Here is a 20,188-nt window from a genome sequence, read left to right on the forward strand (position 1 = left end):
TGTTCCCCTATTCATGCTCTGTTTCTTGGAAATAAACAAATAAATAATATCATTTTAAGAAAAGAAATAATAATTATGTGGCACCACAGAGGTGTTAGTGAATGCTACAGGGGCAGTCATAAGGCAATATAAATGCATCAAAGCAAGGTGTTGTATCCCTGAAATTTATATGATGTTATATATCATTTAATTATAGCTCAATAAAAAGAAAAAAATGACACTTGTAAAAAAAGAAGTTTCTAAGAGTGAAAAAAAATTCTAACCTCAGAGAGCTTAATCTAGTTCTCTCTCTAATATTAATCCTAATTTTGGTAAAAGCAATCATATAGAGATTTATTTTTTACCTTTAGTCATTGAGCTTGTATTATGATTATTATTATAGCCAATAATATTTGAGGTTTATGTTAGTTATTTCATAGCATACACACCAAATAGACAAAATAAATATTTGATTTATTGATAGTTGCTTTGTCATTTTTTTCAAGTATTTTTAAGAATTTATTTCATATGTATCTAAAATAAAGCATAAAATAGGGGTGCATGGTGACCCAGTGGGTTAAGCCTGTGCCTTTGGCTCAGGTCATGATCTCAGGGTCCTCGGATCGAGCCTGGCATCAGGCTTTCTGTTCAGTGGGGAGCCTATTTCCCGCCTCTCTGCCTACTTGTGATCTCTCCCTCTGTCAAATGAATAAATAAAATATTTTAAAAAGAAAAATAAAACATAAAATAGATATGTTTCGGAGAGAAATTGGTTTTTCAGTTTCTTTCAGTAGCAGAGACTTCCTATTTTAAACGACTCTAAGTCATTTAGAAAAGTGAATGTTGTCATCTGTTCCTCATAACTATTTATACACCTTCAAGGTCGCACCCACAGGTTGGCAGGAATGTGCAGCGGTATGTTGCTGGAGAGACCGACTCAGGCTGCTGGAGGATCATGAATGGACAGGGCGTGCTCCCAGGTCTGCAGAAGTACTTTTCCTGACTGCACGGACGACGCTTTAGTTCCAGCTGACTCATGCGGCACCACACACACTTCCAGCGCCGTGAGGAATTAGGATGTCTATTCCTCATCCGTGTTATTTCAGTGAATTCGGAAAACCAACTGTCTCCTTGCACAGACTGTTTCCTTTATCTCTTCATCACAAAGTGTCTTCATCCAGACGAACCGTATCTGCATGTAGATAGGAGTGTTTCACGCACAGCTGCTGTGGGTGGATGATATCAGTGGGCAAATGGGCCTCGTCTTACCCCTCCTCCGGTGCCTTACAATTGTCAGTGACATGAGGGCCTGTTACTCTGACCCAACCACCACAGGAGTTTGCTTAAGGACAGGGACTGGGGATTACTTGCACTTCTATTACCAGCGTGCAGGAAGTATTTGGCCTTCAAGGAGGCACTTTGAAAATGTTTGTAACCATAGGAACAAAGTGCACCACTTCTCTATTTAATGTTCTGATCAATTAAGAAAAGAGCTCGCAAAGTACAGAAGAAAGATGCCAGAATCGCACCATCCGTCACTTAGATTCTCGCTGCCAACCCTGCTCACTTCGCGGTTCTCAAGCTGCTGCTGGGTTGCAGAGGTCCTGCACGCTGGCCACACAGTGGATGGAATCATCTGGGGTTGGTCGGTTGGTTCGCTTGCTTGTTTGTTTTGGGAAGATCTCACCCAGATCACGTCTCAAATTAGGCAAAACAAAATCCGTATCTTCTTGAGCAAGTCACAGTCTCTCTGGATCAGTGTCCTCGGCAGTGAAGGGACGCGGAGAGATTGTTGCACTCTCTCCTCCAGTGTCCGTGTAACCCCCTCAGTCCCACACGCTACATGGTATGCAAGCTGACCAGGCCGTCACCTTTAATTTTTTTCTGTTCGTTTAGTACAGATTTCAGCTAATAGTCTTTGTCTTCACTGACTATCGTATAGGCCACCAGACAACCGTTCTTCAGCAAGTGTTTGATGAAATAGTTACATGTCTTCCTGTGCTCTTCAAATTCAGTAGTAAGCACTGAAATATTTTCTTTGAGGCTTTGATTAAGTTGCTAGAAATGACTACCATAGACCTGATTTCTTTCCACTTGTATTTCATTTCTTTATGTATTATATTGGCTAAATTATATTTCATTTCTCTTGATCTAGTAATATTAAATATTGAACAACTTAAAAAATTGTAGAAAACACATTTTAATATTCTAATTTATATTATAGGTGTTAACGAGTCTATCTGTACCTAAACATATGTATAAAAAAAAAAATCACTGTGGTAGACAGAATTCTAAGATAGCTCCCAAAATACCTTGTCCTAATCTCTGGAACTGTGAACAAAGTAGAAATTACTCCCATGATTCAATTATGTTATACAACATGATCAAATCTAAAAAAGACAGATTATTCAGTGACTATTTTAATCACAAATCCTTTAAAAGCTGAGTTTTCTGGGTCTTATTTCAAAAGAGGAAGTCAAATTCAAAACACAAGAAAGAACTCACACACCACTGCTGGCTTGAAGATAGAAGAGGCCTGTTGGCACCGAAAGTACTGGTGATCTCCAGGACTGAGAGCAGCTGTCTACTCATAGCTAGCAAATGAAGACCTCAGGCCTGCATCTTCAAGGAACCAGGGAACAAACTTGGAAGTAATACCTTCTTTGAGCTTGCAGAGGAGAGCTCAACCACACAATGTCTTGATCTCAGCCTTGTGATTCCCTGAGCAGAGAATACAGATAGACCACACCAGACTTCTATCTTTCCAATAAAACTGAACCAATCATTGGACACTGTTCTAAGTCATTACGTTTGTGGTCACTGTTACACAGAAATAGAAAAATAGGGCCCTGAGTCGCTCAGTCGGTTAAGCCTCTGCCTTCGGCTCAGGTCATGATCCCAGGGTCCTGGGATCGAGCCCCGCATCAGGCTCCCTGCTCTGCAAGGATCCCGCTGCTCTTTCTGCCTCCCCTCCTCGTGAATAAATAGATAAAATCTTTTAAAAAAAGAAATAGAAAACTAATACATACCACCTTGGCCTCGATTTTCTTTATGTACAGTTAATCGTTATAGACACAGACACACAGAATACAATCATTCAAAAATAAATCCAATATATTTTTCATGGGAGGGCTTTGGTATAGCATTTATTCAAATTTTCTTCTGGCAGACATAAATAAACTTATTCTACCAAATGATAAACTCTTCCATTTCTAAGCCATTCCAGAAAGTCCTTTTCTGAGGCATTTCAGTGCCAAATAATTCTTCATTAGGAAATTATTTCTTAGTCCACATTTCCTCCAGATAACGAAAATTAACATCCTTCATGCATACTATTGCTTCTACCTAGCATATTGGCCATTATATAAAAATTCATATATGTTGCAGTTAAAAAAACAAGACAAAATAACAATACATGAATAACCTTCCTGACGCTGCTGGAGGTGACAGGGAAAGACTGTGGCGAGGGCCGGAGCGGTGGCTCCCACTCGGGAGGTCTCTGCACTCCTCTTTTCCTCTCGTGAGCCACAGGGCTCTTCTCTCGATGGATTTCTCACATGAAACCTTCTTTGCTTTCTCATAATTTTGGCTTGATGTATATAAATGCTCTATATTTGCTATATTCACTATGTATTGTAATTTTTCGAGTTCTGACCTTTTTCCTAGTTGGCAAATCATTTTCGCGCACCTGATTCAGATTTTGCATGGAGGAGTCTGATTGGATGGGCTCACTTATCCCACCATTTCACGTGGAAGGCCAGAAACTGGCCTAAGGATGTGCCCCCGGGTTGCTGGAGCCGGAGAAGGAGGAGGTCACAAATCCTCTGACGGGACTGCCCGCGCAGGCAGGAGACGCAGCAACCCCCAGAACAGACTTTGCCCAATCATCATCTCCTCTAGGAGAAACCTCCTAACCTCCTTTCTCTCCTTCTAACTCGCAACCTAAACAGGTGCAATTTTCCCTTATCTCCTCCTATTGAGACAAGAGGAAACCATCCTTAATCGGCAGGAGGCCTAAGTACAAAAGAACAGTCTTTGCAATTGAGAAATAGTATTGCAACTGGTCTTCCCATAGAATAGTTTACTCAAAAAAAAAAAAAAAACTTGCTGAACATCACTATAGCTATATATAACGGAACAGCTATAGGAACAAACGAGAAAGAAACAAAGGCAAAGTTCATTTGAAACCATCAGATAATCAGAACTAAGTGGAAAATTAAGTTATTAAATCGTGTCCTTCAATCCTTCAAAACCGATCTGTCCACAGACACGAATTTTGATTTTGACATCGCTTCCATAAAAATGGCCATGCTGGTGCTGATTAGCCAACAATGACAGATACTTTACAGTTCCAAATTTTTAAAAACATATTAAATATCATAAAAACTCAAAAGGAGGATATTGTCTCTTCCTAAAATAGCTGACAACAACCTGTACAATTGATCTTGCCTTTGGGTGACAAGTAATTCCTGGATATATGCAGAGGAGTTGAGAAACGCACAGCCGGAGGCGATAATAGTTTAAGTTAAAGGATGACGATGATGAAAATGAACCATACCAGCTGAGATCATTGCCAGGCCGCAGAAAAGGATTCAGAAGTGTTTTAGAAGTTGACTTGTCCCAGGTTAAGTGGTCAGTATGAAGGAATCTGGATAGAAAGATGTAAAAGAAACTGGTCATCCCAATTTCATGGATACCAGACAAATGCACTTGATAATAGTGACTAACACTTACCCAGCTTCTACTTAACTGTATGCCAGGATTTGTTCTTTATATGTTTTAACTCATGTAATTCTTACTAAAATCCTTTGAGGTAGATTCTATTGTTTTCTTCATTTTAGAGTTAAAGGATCTAAGGCAAAAGTGGTTAAATGACTTGCCCAAGGTCATGTAGCTAAAAGAAGAATTTCAAAGTAAAAATGCTAATATCTATTTATCACCCTACCTAAATTTCTAGCCTGTGCTTTTTTTTCTTTTGTGAGTGTCTAGAAAATTGGTTATAGTGTATAGAGAAACATATGCAAATGTGTTTGTGAGATGTGGGTTAGGTCATTGTGTGTCATCACTTTTAGCAAAGTGTTGGAAATGGCAACAATCAGATGTGGATTGAGCCAAACTCAAACTTGGTGAACTAAAAGAATATTCATTTATTTTAAGAATTCATTTCAATTCACAACAATTTCTTTGTGGATAAATTTGCTTGTGAGCCTTTAAAAACCCTGAGATATTTCAGGCAACATTCAATATGCCATTTATTTCAAAGAGCATATAGTTTATGAAGCTGAGCTATCATTTATTCTGACTTCCCACAATTCATCACTAAGACCACAAACTTGAATATTCTTTTCAGATTTAGCTGGGGTTACTTTGATCTGTTTTTTAAAATGGAGATCTATAGAAACTTCTTGTCAGTTTGTTCTTATTAGGCCAACAATTTGTGATAGTACTAACTAGGAAAACAAAATTTAAAAGCTGATTATTGTAAAAGGCAGTAACAACAAGAAAACCAAAACAGCACTTTATGTGGTGTTTGCCTATGATTCTTGATGAACTGAAGTGGAAGAAGAAATGTCAAATTGATTAACAATTAGTGATTTTCCCCCCTGAATTTATGCTTAGCTACTAATATTCATTGAACTTGCATTTCTTTCTTTCTTTCTCTCTTTCTTTTTTTTTTTTTTTAAAGGTTTTATTTATTTATTTGACAGGCAGAGATCACAAGAAGGCAGAAGCAGGTAGAGAGAGAGGAGGAAGCAGGCTCTCTGAGGAACAGAGAGCCCAACACGGGGCTCGATCCCAGGACCCCGGGACCATGACCCGAGCCGAAGGCAGAAGCTTTAACCCACCGAGCCACCCAGGTGCCCCTTTTCTTTTTTCTTTTAAGAAGGCTCCACGTAGAGCCTAGCCCAACATGGGGCTTGAACTCACGACCCTGAGATCAAGACCTGAGCTGAAGTCCAACTCCAGACGCTTAACATACAGAGCCACCGTGGCACCATAAGCTTACATTTCTTTCATCAGTCAAGTTCATGGAGCTGGGGAAGCATACTTCCTGATCACTCTATTTTTTGATGTTTCTTATTTCAATGATAGGTTTACACTCTTTGCTGAAAGAAAAAAAGGTTTAAAATTTAATTGATTAAAATTAGTTAATTAATTAACTGAAATTAATTAATTAATTAAACTTCCATACTGAATTTAAGTGAAAGGTGGAAAAATCCCAGAGACGTAAGACCACTAAAGCTTACATAAAATCTTAGGGATTTGACTTATTTAAATGATAGCTGGTTGTGACAGTAAGTTTTTTTTTTTTTAATGTTAAAATATCTATGGAAGTGAGTAAAATTTGAATAATTCATTTGCATTTCTCAGATGGGTGTTCTTTCAACATCAACACTTGTACAGCTCCTGCTGAATGTGACGGTTTTCCTTTGACTCAGAACCCCTCATGTAGGGGCGCCTGGGTGGCTCAGTGGGTTAAAGCCTCTGCCTTCAGCTCAGGTCATGATCCTGGGGTCCTGGGATCGAGCCCCGCATCGGGCTCTCTGCTCAGCGGGGAGCCTGCCTCCCTCTCTGTCTACTTGTGATTTCTGTCTCAAATAAATAAATAAAATCTTTAAAAAAAAAAAAAAAAAAAAGAACCCCTCATGTAGCCTTCTCATGTTTTCATTGTTTTTAAGTTTACTTTTGAGATCTAACTGAAGGGAAGAATTCAGCAACTTTAGAAGATGTCACCAGGATTTACATATTAAACATTCCTCTAAAGTTATTTTGTTTCTAATAATCTTGGCTGTGTACAGTTACTTTTAAAAGACAAATCTTATCTTTTCTCTGTTTTCCCAAAAATCTCACAATTTTCTAAGATGGATACCTAATAATTAACTACAATCCAACACTTAAAATAAAAATTGAGTATTTTACTGCTTTTGACTTTCAATCTCCCATAAGGATGGGAAATAACTACGTTTCTATACCATGAAATCCCTAATTTTATATATGCAATTTTTTTTAATATGCCACAATTTTTATTGCAACATGACCATTTTTGTCAGGGTGGGGAGTTTGATCTAGATATGCAATGTTTAATAAATATCATCTAAACGGTCTCTCATCTGTCTGGATATATGTGAGTAACCTGATATGGAATATTTATTAGTGCTCAATAAAATTTTCACTTTTTTATACCAGATATTTTCTCCTGAGAGCGCAGCTTAGGTCTTACTATTTTATTTAGCTCATGAAAGGTAATCAGAGGTGCTATGTCAATTACTAGCGAGAACAGGTGATAGCTGCCCAATTCTCCATAATCTCTTCAGCTGACAAAGGTAACCCTAAAGCATCCTATTAAGATGACCCCAATGTTCATAGCAGCAGTGGCCATGGTCGCCAAATTGTGGCAAGAACCAAGATGCTCTTCAATGGACGAATGGATAAGGAAGATGTGGTCCATATACACTATGGAGTATTATGCCTCCATCAGAAAGGATGAATCCCCAACTTTTGTAGCAACATGGACGGGACTGGAAGAGATTATGCTGAGTGAAATAAGTAAAGCAGAGAGAGTCAATTATCATATGGGTTTGCTTATTTGTGGAGCATAACAAATAGCATGGAGGACAAGGGGAGATGGAGAGGAGAAGGGAGTTGGGGGAAATCAGAGGGGGGGACAAAACACGAGAGACTGTGGACTCTGAAAAACAATCTGAGGGTTTTGAAGGGGGGCAGGGGGTGGGAAATTGGGCCAGCCTGGTGGTGGGTGTTGTGGAGGGCACGGATTGCATGGAGTGCTGGGTGTGGTGCATAAACAATGAATTCTAATACACTGAAAAGTAATTTTAAAAAATTGAAAAAGAAAAAGAAAAAAAATAACAACAGATCTTCTATCAATTTGAGTCCCGGGGTAACCATGAGGAGCAAAACCCCTACTGATCCTCAACTATGGATAGCATCAGGACAAAGTAAACTTATGTTGTTTTGTATATGAATGCAAGTCTTTTATCAAATATGTGAATTGCAAATATTTTCTCCAGTCTGTGGCTTGTCTGCTCATTCTCTTAGTGTCTCTCACAGAGCAAAAGTTCTTAATGTTAGTGACAAACGTTTGTTTTCCTTCGATGGATGGTACTTTTGGTGTTGTGTCTGAAAGGTCATAACCAAACACAAGGCCATTCAGACAGATTTCCTCCTAATTTTCTCCTAGAAGTTTTGTAGCTTTGCACTTTACATTTCTCTTTGGTCCATTTTGAATTGATTTTGGTGTTAAGATGTGAAATCTGTCTGTGAATTCATGTTTTTACATAAGGATATCTAATTATTTCAACACCATTTATTGAAAAGACTATCTTATCTTCATGGAATTACCTTTGTATTTTTGTCAAAAATGAATTAACTGTATCCATGTGGGTCTACTTTTTGGCTTTCTATTCTGTATCATTTATCTGGGTTCCATTTTTTTTCTCATATCAGACTGTTTTGATTCCAGTAGTTTTATAATAAATCTTGAAATGTTATATTGAGAATCCTCAGACTTTATTCTGTTTTTCAGAATTATGTTTGCTCTTCTAGGCCCTTTACCTTTCCATATAAATTTTAGAATAATTTTTTCATAGCTCCAAAAATGCTTGTGGGGATTTTGACTGGGATTATGTTTAACCTATAGATTGGGCTAGGAAGAACTGACATCTTAACTATATTCCACTTTCTAATCCATGAAAATATCTTTCCTATTTATTAGGATATTTGATTTCTTTGATCAATAATTTATAATATTCCACATACAGACTCAGCACGTATTTTGTAGATTTAAAATTATTTTCTCTTTCTTTTTGGTGCTACTGTAAATGCTATCTTTTTTTTTTAAAAAAATTCACATTCTAATTGTTAATAGCTAGTAAATAGGAAAGCAACTGCCTTGTGTCTTTGTTACTTTAAACATTTGAAGTTTGGGGGTTTTTGTTACCATTCAACTGTCTTACTGAATATGGAAATTGTACCCAAAGCATGCTGATTCCCTAATAAAAATCTAAAACATGTGTTTCATTGGGATCTAATAGCTGGTGGTAGGGCGTCATACTGGAAACTGAGAAGATAGAGATTTGTGCGTTACAGCATGCTGAAACATTTGCTAAAGCCTATAATAACATGAAAGGCAGATCATGTTCCCAATGCACTTGTAGCTCTAAAGGAATACGTTGGAAAGCAAAATGTTGGTTATGTGTTTTGGTAACCACTGGATAGTTTGGCAAGAAACAATTGAACTCTGGAAAGAACTAGCCAGTTTCCAAAGCAGAGGGGAAAGGAAACAGAATGAGCCCAGATATTACTTTTTCATCCCAAACAATGAAAGTCTTATCTTTGATTGAGAAATACTTTGTGGAACCAAAATCTACTAAAACCTTTCAACTGATTAAATTATACTTGGACAAGGAGTAAATTAGGGGTGAAAACTCTTAAGTCCTTTCAACTAGGAGAAGAATTCATTATTATTAGATCCTAGGGTACCAAAGTACCTGACACTAAGGGGAGAGAGAGAGAGAGAGAGAGAGAGAATGTGGAAGAGAAAACAGAGAAATGTAGCAGTTCTGGGAAGTATATCTCAAAACAAAACAAAACAAAACCCAGGTTTGATCTGGTTACTAGCCCAAGGAGCCAACTAAAAGCATATAGATCAGAATCTCACTGAGTATCTGAGGAGGCTGTTCTTTTCCTCTTCCAGACTTTAAAGATATTTGGGTTCTCCACCTTATATAGGCAGAAAATGACTTAAGAAAGCAAGTACATATTCCCCAGTGACCACTTAAGATGTGGCCAAGAAATATATTGGAAAAGGAATCCGCCCAGAGGCTGTAGCTAGTGACTTGAAAAACAATGAACAGAGGAGCTCCTCCCCATGGATACAGTCAGAGCACAACCAAGGAACATTCCATACCCCCAGGGTAGGGAACCTTCTAATATCTTCCCATTGGAATTTTAGAATTGCTGTGAACCAGAGTTTATAGACAGTTCCCCTTTTTTCCTCTTTCTGAATGGGAGTGTTTATTGTTTTCCTTTCCCACCATTGCATATTGTGTGTCTATCTGGTTGGGAAGGCAGCACATTTTCACCGATTTGGCTCCCTATTCTCCAGATCAAGGAAAGCCACATTAAGACCTGATGAATGCACATTCCTCAGAGATACTGGATTCTAAATTCCACACCATGACTGGAATGGACTTTTATGTTGTCACTTTTAGGTGGTGATGGGTGATTCTACGTGTGGGAAGGAGAGTGAATAGAGTATTTGATAATCAGAAAAGCAGACTCTGATCGATATTAATATTGCTCCCAGAGATTTCTGATTCTCCTTGCCTTCCAGGGACATTCATTCTCCAAGTTATACATAGCCATAGTCCTTGCTTTGGCCAATGAAATGTGAATGAATGTGAAGCGTCATGCCAAGTTGAAGCACGTAAAGTCAATGCTCCCTGTTCTTCGATCCTACCAAACCATGTTTAGATAGCACCAGAGCTTCGCTCAGGGTGGTCTCCTGAGCAACTCTAATGAGCACATTGCCCTTTCCAACCTGGATTACACATTTACCATGAAGAATAGATCTCTGTTATTTTATGCCACTAAGATGTGAGGATTCTTTGTTTTGCAGCATAAGGTAACCTATCCTGATAATTGCACAAGGTAAATTACATAATAGCCTTGACCCTTGGATGGACTAAAACTCAACAACTCTTGACCCTTGGATGGACTAAAACTCAACAACTCTGTAGGTGAATAAAAAAGTTCAGGCTCTGCAAGAAATTCTTAGGAAAAATATTCATAATTTTAGTCACGTTTCTATAGCCTTCTAAAATGCAGTAGTCATAATAAACATATGAAAAGAATAAGATTACGAATTCAGATAAAGACCAGATAAAGACAACCTTGTGAAGTTTGTTTTTTGAACTCTTCTACTTCCTTTTTCTGTGGCTACTCAGTCTCCAGAGAACCTTAATCTCCACTCACTAACCCCAACCTCTAAATACATAATTGTACACAACTCAGGGCATGATAGTTTTGGAGAATATGTAAAAGTGGTGCCCTTTGGAGTTAGTGCAAATTACCTCCATTATTTGGGTTGGAATGCTTGGAGAAAATGATATGGGATGTGAAAAATAATGAACGAGTTTGTGCATGTCTACACCGGAAGCAGTGTTCAGTCATGATTTTTCTCTTCTCCCTCCTCCCCTTTTCCCTTTTTTCTATTCATTTTTTAATTTTTTCCTCTTATTATGCCTTTAAAAAGTAATTTTAAGGTAAAATGCAACAGTTTGATATGATATCAGGAAAATACATGTGATGATGTGTTCATTTAAGGCTCTTTTAAATCGTTTTTTTAAGATGTCTTATTTACTTACCATACAAGAATCACAATAAATTTCCATTTAGGAACTTGAAAATTAAAATTCAGAGAAGTTCATTGGTCTGAAGATTCATGATAATAGGGAAATTCAGGTGCTCTAGTTAGTGAAAACACGTAACGAAATGGCAATAATGCAATATCTCATATATTATAAGCAGCAGGTGTCATACCCATTATACTTACAATTTTCAGTAAATGTTAAAGGAAATAAAGGCAGATGTTTTATGAACTTACATCCTAGTTCTCCTATTTCCCAAGATACTATTAATTATTAATATTAATTATTAATTATTATCTCAGGATTTGTTTAACATCTAGATAAAGCCTAAATTTCCCAGTTCCCTTTGGGTTTAAGAAATTCAGTGTTTAATACAATAATTTCCAGTGACAAGAAATCAACAAATACCTATTTGTTAACAGTATTTTTTTCAACATTAAGTGGAGAACATATTGATTTTTATAAATATGACAAAAAAGTAAGAATTTATAGAGCTAGAATGTGTCCTAACACAAAATACACATGAAAAAACAAGTCTGTGAGTGTGGAAGCCATTTTGAGTCTCTCGGGACTATGTTCCCAGGATCAGACCATTGACTGAGGGCTTCTTTCCATGACTGTGATGAGACTCAGCTGGCCTCTAACAATCCCCTCCAGGGAGCTGGCAAGGCCAAAGGACATTGCTGCAACTGGTTTCCCTGCCCCCACCTCCACGCTGCTGCCCTCAGTGAGACTGACTGTCTGGGAAGACAAAAGTGTTCAAACAGAGGATTCGACCTCAAGTTGAAAGCAATGCCAAAACCCACTTTATTTAATGTAGGCAGTGACTTTCCACCCACAGCTTCCACCTCTCTTAAGTGTTCCAGTTCTGCCGGCTCATGAACAATCTTTTCCTGTGGACGACGGCCAGTTACTTGATTGTTGTATTTTCCTTTCTAACTTTGAACTGAATTATCTTCCATTGGTTGCAAATCTTTCAGAAGTATCCCCCAATTAAAGTTAACTCTTTCTTTTAGTCTTTCCCTTTACTTACAGAAAACTTAAAAGATATGAAGCTAGCTAGCACTAAAATGAAATGAGAGTTAGAAAAGAAAAAAAAATTGAATGTATTTCAATATATTCAAGATATATGAATATCTTGGGAAGATATCAGGGAAGAAACTGATTAATGTAGAGAAAGCGGTTGATATTTGATATTATATATTATTTCTTTTCAACATAGACATCAATCTCTGGTACCACACCTTTTTTTTTAAACTTTTTGGATAATTGCATTTAATTTATTCTCATATACATTACTATAGTTACACAGTTTCTGCTTTTCTCCAATCTAATTTTATCTTAAAATTCTTTATTATAGCTCATAGAGTCTACAACATGTAGAAGGTACTAAATGTGACTTTATGTTTGTAATTCAATATGGTTATGTTGGTCAGAATAGAATGAGAAAGTTTAACCAAACTCATTAAAATCTTGCTACACTGATATTTCTACCAACTAGATATGATAATAAAGGATAAGCCAATGGTAATGAGAGACTTCAAACATTAACCATAACTATCAAATCAAGAGAAAACACATAAATGTTCTTGCATTCTCAACCTCCTTGAAAAAGTGGAAAAAAAATAGGGATGTCTGGGTGGCTCAGTTGATTAAGGTTCTGCCTAAGCCTCAGGTCATGATCCCAGGGTCCTAGAACTGGATCCCATATTGGGCTCCCCTGCTCAGTGGGGAGACTCCTGCTCCCTCTGTCTGCTGCTCCCCCTGCTTGTTTGCTCTCTCTGACAAACGAATAAATAAATAAAATCTTTAAAAAACAAAAAAGTGTAATAAAAGTTAATCACCAGGTCTAGTTTGCCTAGACCAACTGATTTTCTACATACAAAGTAAATTCCAAATTTTCAGCTATATTTCGTTAGGAAAGTCATTGTTTGAGGCTCAAATCTCATGAGGAATTGGTAAATGGTTGATTTCTTTGGACTCATGTGTAAACATTGATCCATACATAAACTGTTCAATGAGTATTAAGACAATATAAACTTGTCCTATCTTTTACATAAAAGAATTATTGAATATGTATGCTTTCTATGTAACATTATATAATTTGAGGTGTACAGCATGTTAATTTGATACATTTACATATTGCCATACTATGATGGCCACTGTAGCAATATTTAGCACCTCTATCATAGTATATAACTAACTATCCTTTCTTTTTAGTGGTCGGTACATTTTTTAGTGGAAAAACATCAAGAGACAATTTTATAATAGTGAAGGGCATGCTTTTTTGGAATAAACAATATTTTTCAAAAAAACCTCTTTGGCTGTCCTATCCTAATGACACACACCATTTCTAGTTCCTGTATAAATGCTTCCATTTCATTTGAGGACAGGTGCCATATGAGGTCAAGAATAGGGTGGTCAGAACACGTATTACACGTTGGCAGTGTTAGACATGACTTCTGGATAAAAGAATGAGAAGTTAATATATTTCCATTCAGAGTGTCAGTTAAAAACTCCATCTTTGGTGGTGATGATGAGTGGGCGGGGCGGGCCTCGTATAGTTTTCTTTCTCTTGCTGTGGTTTTTTAGAATGTTTCAAAAACACATACACTGTGCCAAAATAAACCACATAGTTTTTAATAAAATAATTAGAGAATTTTATAAATTTGAATGGCACTCTTTATTTTGATATACAAAATCTGCAAAGGAAAAAATTTACAGCTATCTATAGGTAATTGAGGCATTAAAATATTAGTGGTAAAGTAGTGGTAATAATAAGAATAAAAAATAATAATGATGTTATATTTGGCAAGGGATCATGTATGGAAGTTCTAAACAAATTGCACTTGCCATAGTAGCAGATCTCTGTCCATTTGGGAGGTGACAGCAAGATTTATTTTCATTAAAACCCAAGACTTCTTTCCACCTTCACTAGAGCACCTGTTGACAAAATCCATCAAAACTACTAAAGAAGAGCACAAGGTATAAATCTCCTGTTAAACAAATTAAAGGATTTTTGAAGTAATATTGATTACTTGTCACTGTTGTCCTCTCTTTTTCTTAGATCATAAATTTTAATTTGAGGAAACTAGTTTAATCTCAACAGATACCACAGAGAATATTTAGTTTATGAGGCAACTTGAGGAAAACTGTCTTTCCATACATTCATCCGTGTGATGTAAAGCCCGGGATAGTAATTTCCTGGGATGCAGAGACATCGTCTTCTATACCGATTGTATTAGTTGTCTATTGCCGCTATAATAAAATGCTACACACCTGGTGACTTAAAACAGCACACATTTATTATTTTGCAATTCTGGAGATCAGGAGTCCAAAATGAGTCTTTCCAAGCTAAAATCAGGGTGTTGGCTGGGCTGTATTCTTTTCTGGAGGCTCTGGAGGCTTTTCTAATGTTTCTGCCTTGTTTTTCCACATTTAAGAAACCTTGTGATTACCTTGGGCCCATGCAGGTAATCTGGGATAACCACTCTATTTTAAAGCCCACTGATTAGTCACCTGAATTCCTTCTGCTTCTTTAATTTCTTTTGCACTGGAATTTAACTTATTCACAGGTCCTAGGTTTGGACTATCACATGTTTGGTGAGTTCATTTTGCTACCTAGCTATTCTTTACACGTTTGAGAAATTGAGCATCTGAAGGACATGATTTTTTTTTTTAATATGAAACATGTGGTTACTATTATATTTCCATGGACTTTCTCAGCAATTAAAACCATCTGCCTCTTTTCCTAAGGCCATACTCTCATTATATGTAACATTTTCTTTCTTTGGAGAAAAAACATTTCAAAAAAATTCATTTTCCTTAAATGAGTTACTTGCTAGGAATAGACTCAGGCATACAAATTAATTAAAAACTTTTTAGAGAAAGTTATGAAATTTCCGTATTTTAAAAATGTTTATCTCAGCAATAGTTTCAAGGAAGTAATTCTTCAATAATGACTGATTTGTGAAGAATCTTTCAAATCTATAGTTCTCTTCTTTAAAAATTTGTCTTATTGAAATATTTTCTTATATGCATTAAGAAGGGACTTTAATTACTTAATTGCATGCAATGTTCTTTATTTTTAATATTGGAAACAGCACATTTAATATGTAGGCAATTGTGTGTTTATTGTTTTATATATCAAAAGGTGTTGCACATACTTTACCCATCCCATCATCCCAGAAAACCATTTATTTGCTTTCTGTCATTATAGATGAATTTGCATTTTATAGAATTTCATAGAAGTAGAATCATATGTTACATACTTTTTTTAAAAGTTTGGTTTCTTTCACTCAGCATATTTTCATATGTATTCAGATTGGTGACTGCCTTCAGAGTTCATTGTTTTTATAACTGAGTAGTATTCCATGGTACACCAGATTCTGCAATTACTTACCCGTTGGCCTGTTGCTGGAGATGGGGATTGTTTCCAGTTTCCAGTTATTGCAAATGACATTCCTGAACAAATATAGATCTATGCTTTCTTTGTATGAGTGAATGACTGGGAATAGAATCACTGCGGCATGTGGTGGACATATATGAACTTCCTAAGGAACCGAAAACTGTTTTTCAAAGCAGTTGTATCATTGTGCATTTGTACCAGTAGTGTAAGAGGTTTCAGTTGTCTACATCCTCATCAACATTTTAACGCCTCGTCAATAGTCTAATTTTAGACTTACTAAAAGGTGTAGAGTGTTACCTATTTGTTCTAATTTATATTTCTCCAGTGACTAATGATCCCATTTTTCATGTAGTTCTTAACACACACACACACACACACACACACACACACACACACACACATTCTTTGATGAAGTATCTATTCAAATCTTTTGTTTGATTTTTTTTTTTAATGTGGAATGCTTCACAAATTTGTGTGTCATCCTTCTGCAGGAACCATGCTAATCTACTCGGTATTGTTCCAATTTTAGTATATGCCCCACCAAAGCAAAGACTCTTTTTTTTTTTTTTTTAATTTGGTTGTTCATTGTTTCATTATTCAGTTTTGAGAGTTCTCTCTGTATTCTGAATACAAGTTCTCTACTAGATGTGTGGTTTGCAAATATTTTCTCCCCATGCTTGGTTTCTCTTCTCATTTCTTTAATAATGCTGTTCAAAGAGCCAAATTGCTCAACTTTGATGATGTTCTATATATCACTATTTCTTCAATATATTATATATTGTGATTTTGGCATTATATCTACAAAAACTGTACACAAAATCAAAAAGATTTTTTCTCATATTTTCTTCTAGTAGTTTTATGGTTTTTGGTGTTTCATTTAGGTCTATGAGCTATCTCGAGTTTATTTTTGTACATGAAGAAAAGTATGAATCAATATTTCCTTTTTATTATGTTATGTTAGTCACCATACAGTACATGATTAATTTGTAATGGAATGTTCTATGATTCATTGTTTGCATATAACACCCAGTGCTCCATGCAACACGTGCCCTCCTTAGTACCTATCATCAGGCTCACTATCCCCCCAACCCCCTCCCCTCTAAAACCCTCAGTTTGTTTCTCAGAGTTCACAGTCTCTCATGAGTCGACTCCCCCTCCAACTCCTCCCGGCTTCATTTTTCCTTTCCTTCTCCTAATGCCCTCTATGCTATTCCTTTTGTTCCACAAATAAATGAAACTATATAATTGACTTTCTCTGCTTGACTTATTTCACTCAACATAATCTCCTCCAGTCCTGTCCATGTTGATGCAAAAGTTGGGTATTCGTCCTTTCTGATGGAGGCATAATACTCCATTGCTTATATGGACCACATCTTCCTTACCCATTCATCTGTTGAAGGGCATCTTGGTTCTTTCCACACTTTGACTATTGTGGACATTGCTGCTATAAACATTGGGGTGCATATGGCCCTTCTTTTCTTTACATCTGTATCTTTGGGGTAAATACCAGTAGTGCAATTGCTGGGTAATAGGGTAGCTCTATCTTTAATTTTTTGAGAAGCCTCCACACTATTTTCCAAAGTGGTGGTACCAACTTGCATTCCCACCAACACTGTGAGGGAGTTCCCCTTTCTGCACAGCCTCTCCAATATTTGTTGTTTCTTGCCTTGTCAGTTTTTCCCATTCTAACTGGTGTAAGGTTGTATCTCACTATAGTTTTGATTTGAATTTCCCTGATGGCTAATGATGATGAAAATTTTTTCATTTGTCTGCTAGCCATTTATATGTCTTCTTTTGAGAAGTGTCTGTTCATGTGTTCTGCCTGTTTTTTGACTTGATTGTTTTTTAGGTGTTGAGTTTGAGAAGTTCTTTATAGATCTTGAGTATCAGCCCTTGTCTGTAGTGTCATTTGCAAATACCTTCTCCTATTCTGTGGGTTGCCCCTTTGTTTTGTTGACTGTTTCCTTTGCTGTGCAGAAGTTTTTTATCTCTATGAAGTCCCAAAAGTTCATTTTCACTTTCGTTTCCCTTGCCTTTGGAGGCGTCTCTTGAAAGAAGTTGCTGTGGCTGATATTGAAGAGGTTACTGCCTATGTTCTCCTCTAGGATTTTGATGGATTTCTGTCTCACATTGAGGTCTTTCATCCATTTTGAGTTTATCTTTGTCTATGGTGTAAGAGAATGGCCGAGTTTCATTCTTCTACACATAGCTGTCCAATTTCCCCAGCATCATTTATTGAAGAGCCTGTCTTTTTTTCATTGAATATTTTTTCCTGCTTTATCAAAGATTAGTTGATGATAGAATTAAAGGTCCATATCTGGGCTCTCTATTTTGTTTCATTGGTCTATGTGTCCACTTTTGTGCCAGTACCATGCTGTCTTGGTGATCACAGCTTTGTAATATAGCTTGAAATCAGGCAACATGATGCCCCAGCTTTGTTTTTCTTCTTCAACATTTCTTTGCAATTCGGGGTCTTTTCTGGTTCCATACAAATTTTAGGATTGATTGTTCCAGCAATTTGAAAAATGTCACTGGTATTTTGATCAGGATGGCATTGAAAATATAGACTTCTCTGGGCAGCACAGGCATTTTAACGATGTTTATTCTTCCAGTCTATGAGCATGGAATGTTTTTCCATCTTTTTGTGTCTTCTTCAATTTCTTTCATGAGTGTTCTGTAGTTCCTAGAGTATTGATCTTTTACCTCTTTGGGTAGGTTTATTCCAAGGTATCTTACAGTTTTTGGTGCTGTTGTAAATGGAATTGATTCTCTATTTCTCGTTCTACAGTTACATTCTTAGCATATAAGAAAGCAACTGATTACTGTACATTGATTTTGTATCCTGCCACATTACTGAATTGCTGTGTAAGTTCTAGTAATTTGGAGGTAGAGACTTTTTGGGTCTTCCACATAAACTCTGTGAAGAGAGAGAGTTTAACTTCTTCTTTGCCAATTTGAATACATTTTATTTCTTTTTGTTTTCTGATTGTTGTGGCTAAGAATTCTAGTACTATGTTAAACAATAGTGGCAAGAGTGGACATCCTTGTCATGTTCCTGACCTTAAGGGAAATGCTCCCCTCTTTTCCCCATTGAGTTAGATTTTATTAAATTGAGGAATGTCTCCTCTATCTCTGTACTTTTCAGAGTACAGGGCATCAGGAAAGGATGCTGTATTTTGTCAAATGCCTTTTCTGCATCATTTGAGAGGACCAAATTGTTCTGCCTTTTCCTCTTATTAATGTGTTCTATCACATTGATTTACAAATGTCAAACCACCCTTGCATTCCAGAGATAAATCCCATTTGGTCATGGTGGATAATCTTTTTAATTCACTGTTGGATCCTACTAGCTAGGATCTTGTTGAGAATTTTGGCATCCACATTCATCAGGGATATTGGTCTGAAATTCTCCTTTTTGATGGGTTCTTTGCCTGGTTTGGGGATCAAGGTAATGCTGGCCTAATAGAATGATTTGGGAAGCTTTCCTTCTAATTCTATTTTTTAAAACAGCTTCAGTAAAGTAAGTGTTAGTTCTTCTTTGAATATTTGGTAGAATTCCCCAGGGAATCCATCAGGTCCTGGACTCTTGTTTTTTGGGAGGCTTTTGATCACTGCTTCAATCTTGTTACTGGTTATTGGTCTAATCAGATTATCAATTTCTTCCTGTTTCACGCTTGGTAGTTTATGGGTTTCCAGAAATGCATCCATTTCTTCCAGTTTGCTTAACTTATTAACATATAGTTGTTGATAATAATTTCTGATAATTGTTTCTATTTCCTTGGTGTTTCTCATGATTTATCCACTATCATTCATAATTTTACTAATTTGGGTCCTTTCTCTTTTCTTTTAGTTAAGTCTTGCCATTCATTTTTTGATATTTTTAATTCTCTCAAAGAACCAGCTTCTAGTTTTATTGATGCGTTCTACTGTATTTCTGGTTTTTAATTCATTGATCTCTGCTCTAATCTTAATTATGTCCCTTCTTGTGCATGGGTTAGGCTTAATTTGCTGTTGATTCTCCAGTTTGGGATCTTTCTTTCTTTCTTTCTTTCTTTTTTTTTTTCTTTGAGTGAGCCTTGGATGGCTATGCATTTCCCCCTTAGGACTGCCTTTGCCATACTCCATAGGCTTTGGACAAATGTGTTTTCATTCTTATTGGTTTCCATGAATTGTTTAAGTTCTTCTTTAAGTTCTTTAAGTTCTTCTTTAAGTTTTTCTTTAACTTCTTTTAGTTCTTTCTTCTGGTTGACTCAAACATTCTTGAGCAGGATGGTCTTTAGCCTCCAAGTGTTTGAATTTCTTTTTCTTGTGATTGAGTTCCAATTTCAAAGCACTGTGGTCTGAGAATATGCAGGGAATAATCTCAATCTTTTGGTATCCATTGAGACCTGATTTGTGATCTAGTATGTGG

The 20,188-nt window shown here is 36.6% G+C and overlaps 1 non-coding gene across 1 annotated transcript; it reads right to left on the reverse strand.

Moving 5' to 3' along the window:
• Positions 1–16,223: 16,223 nt before the first annotated feature.
• Positions 16,224–16,330, reverse strand: LOC116597972. The gene has a single exon (XR_004288885.1). It is a non-coding gene; the product is annotated as a U6 spliceosomal RNA (small nuclear RNA).
• Between the last annotated feature and the right edge of the window lie 3,858 nt (positions 16,331–20,188).

The sequence above is a fragment of the Mustela erminea genome, chromosome 8 (assembly GCF_009829155.1).
Source record: "Mustela erminea isolate mMusErm1 chromosome 8, mMusErm1.Pri, whole genome shotgun sequence".
In the NCBI taxonomy this organism is placed as follows: domain Eukaryota; kingdom Metazoa; phylum Chordata; class Mammalia; order Carnivora; family Mustelidae; genus Mustela; species Mustela erminea.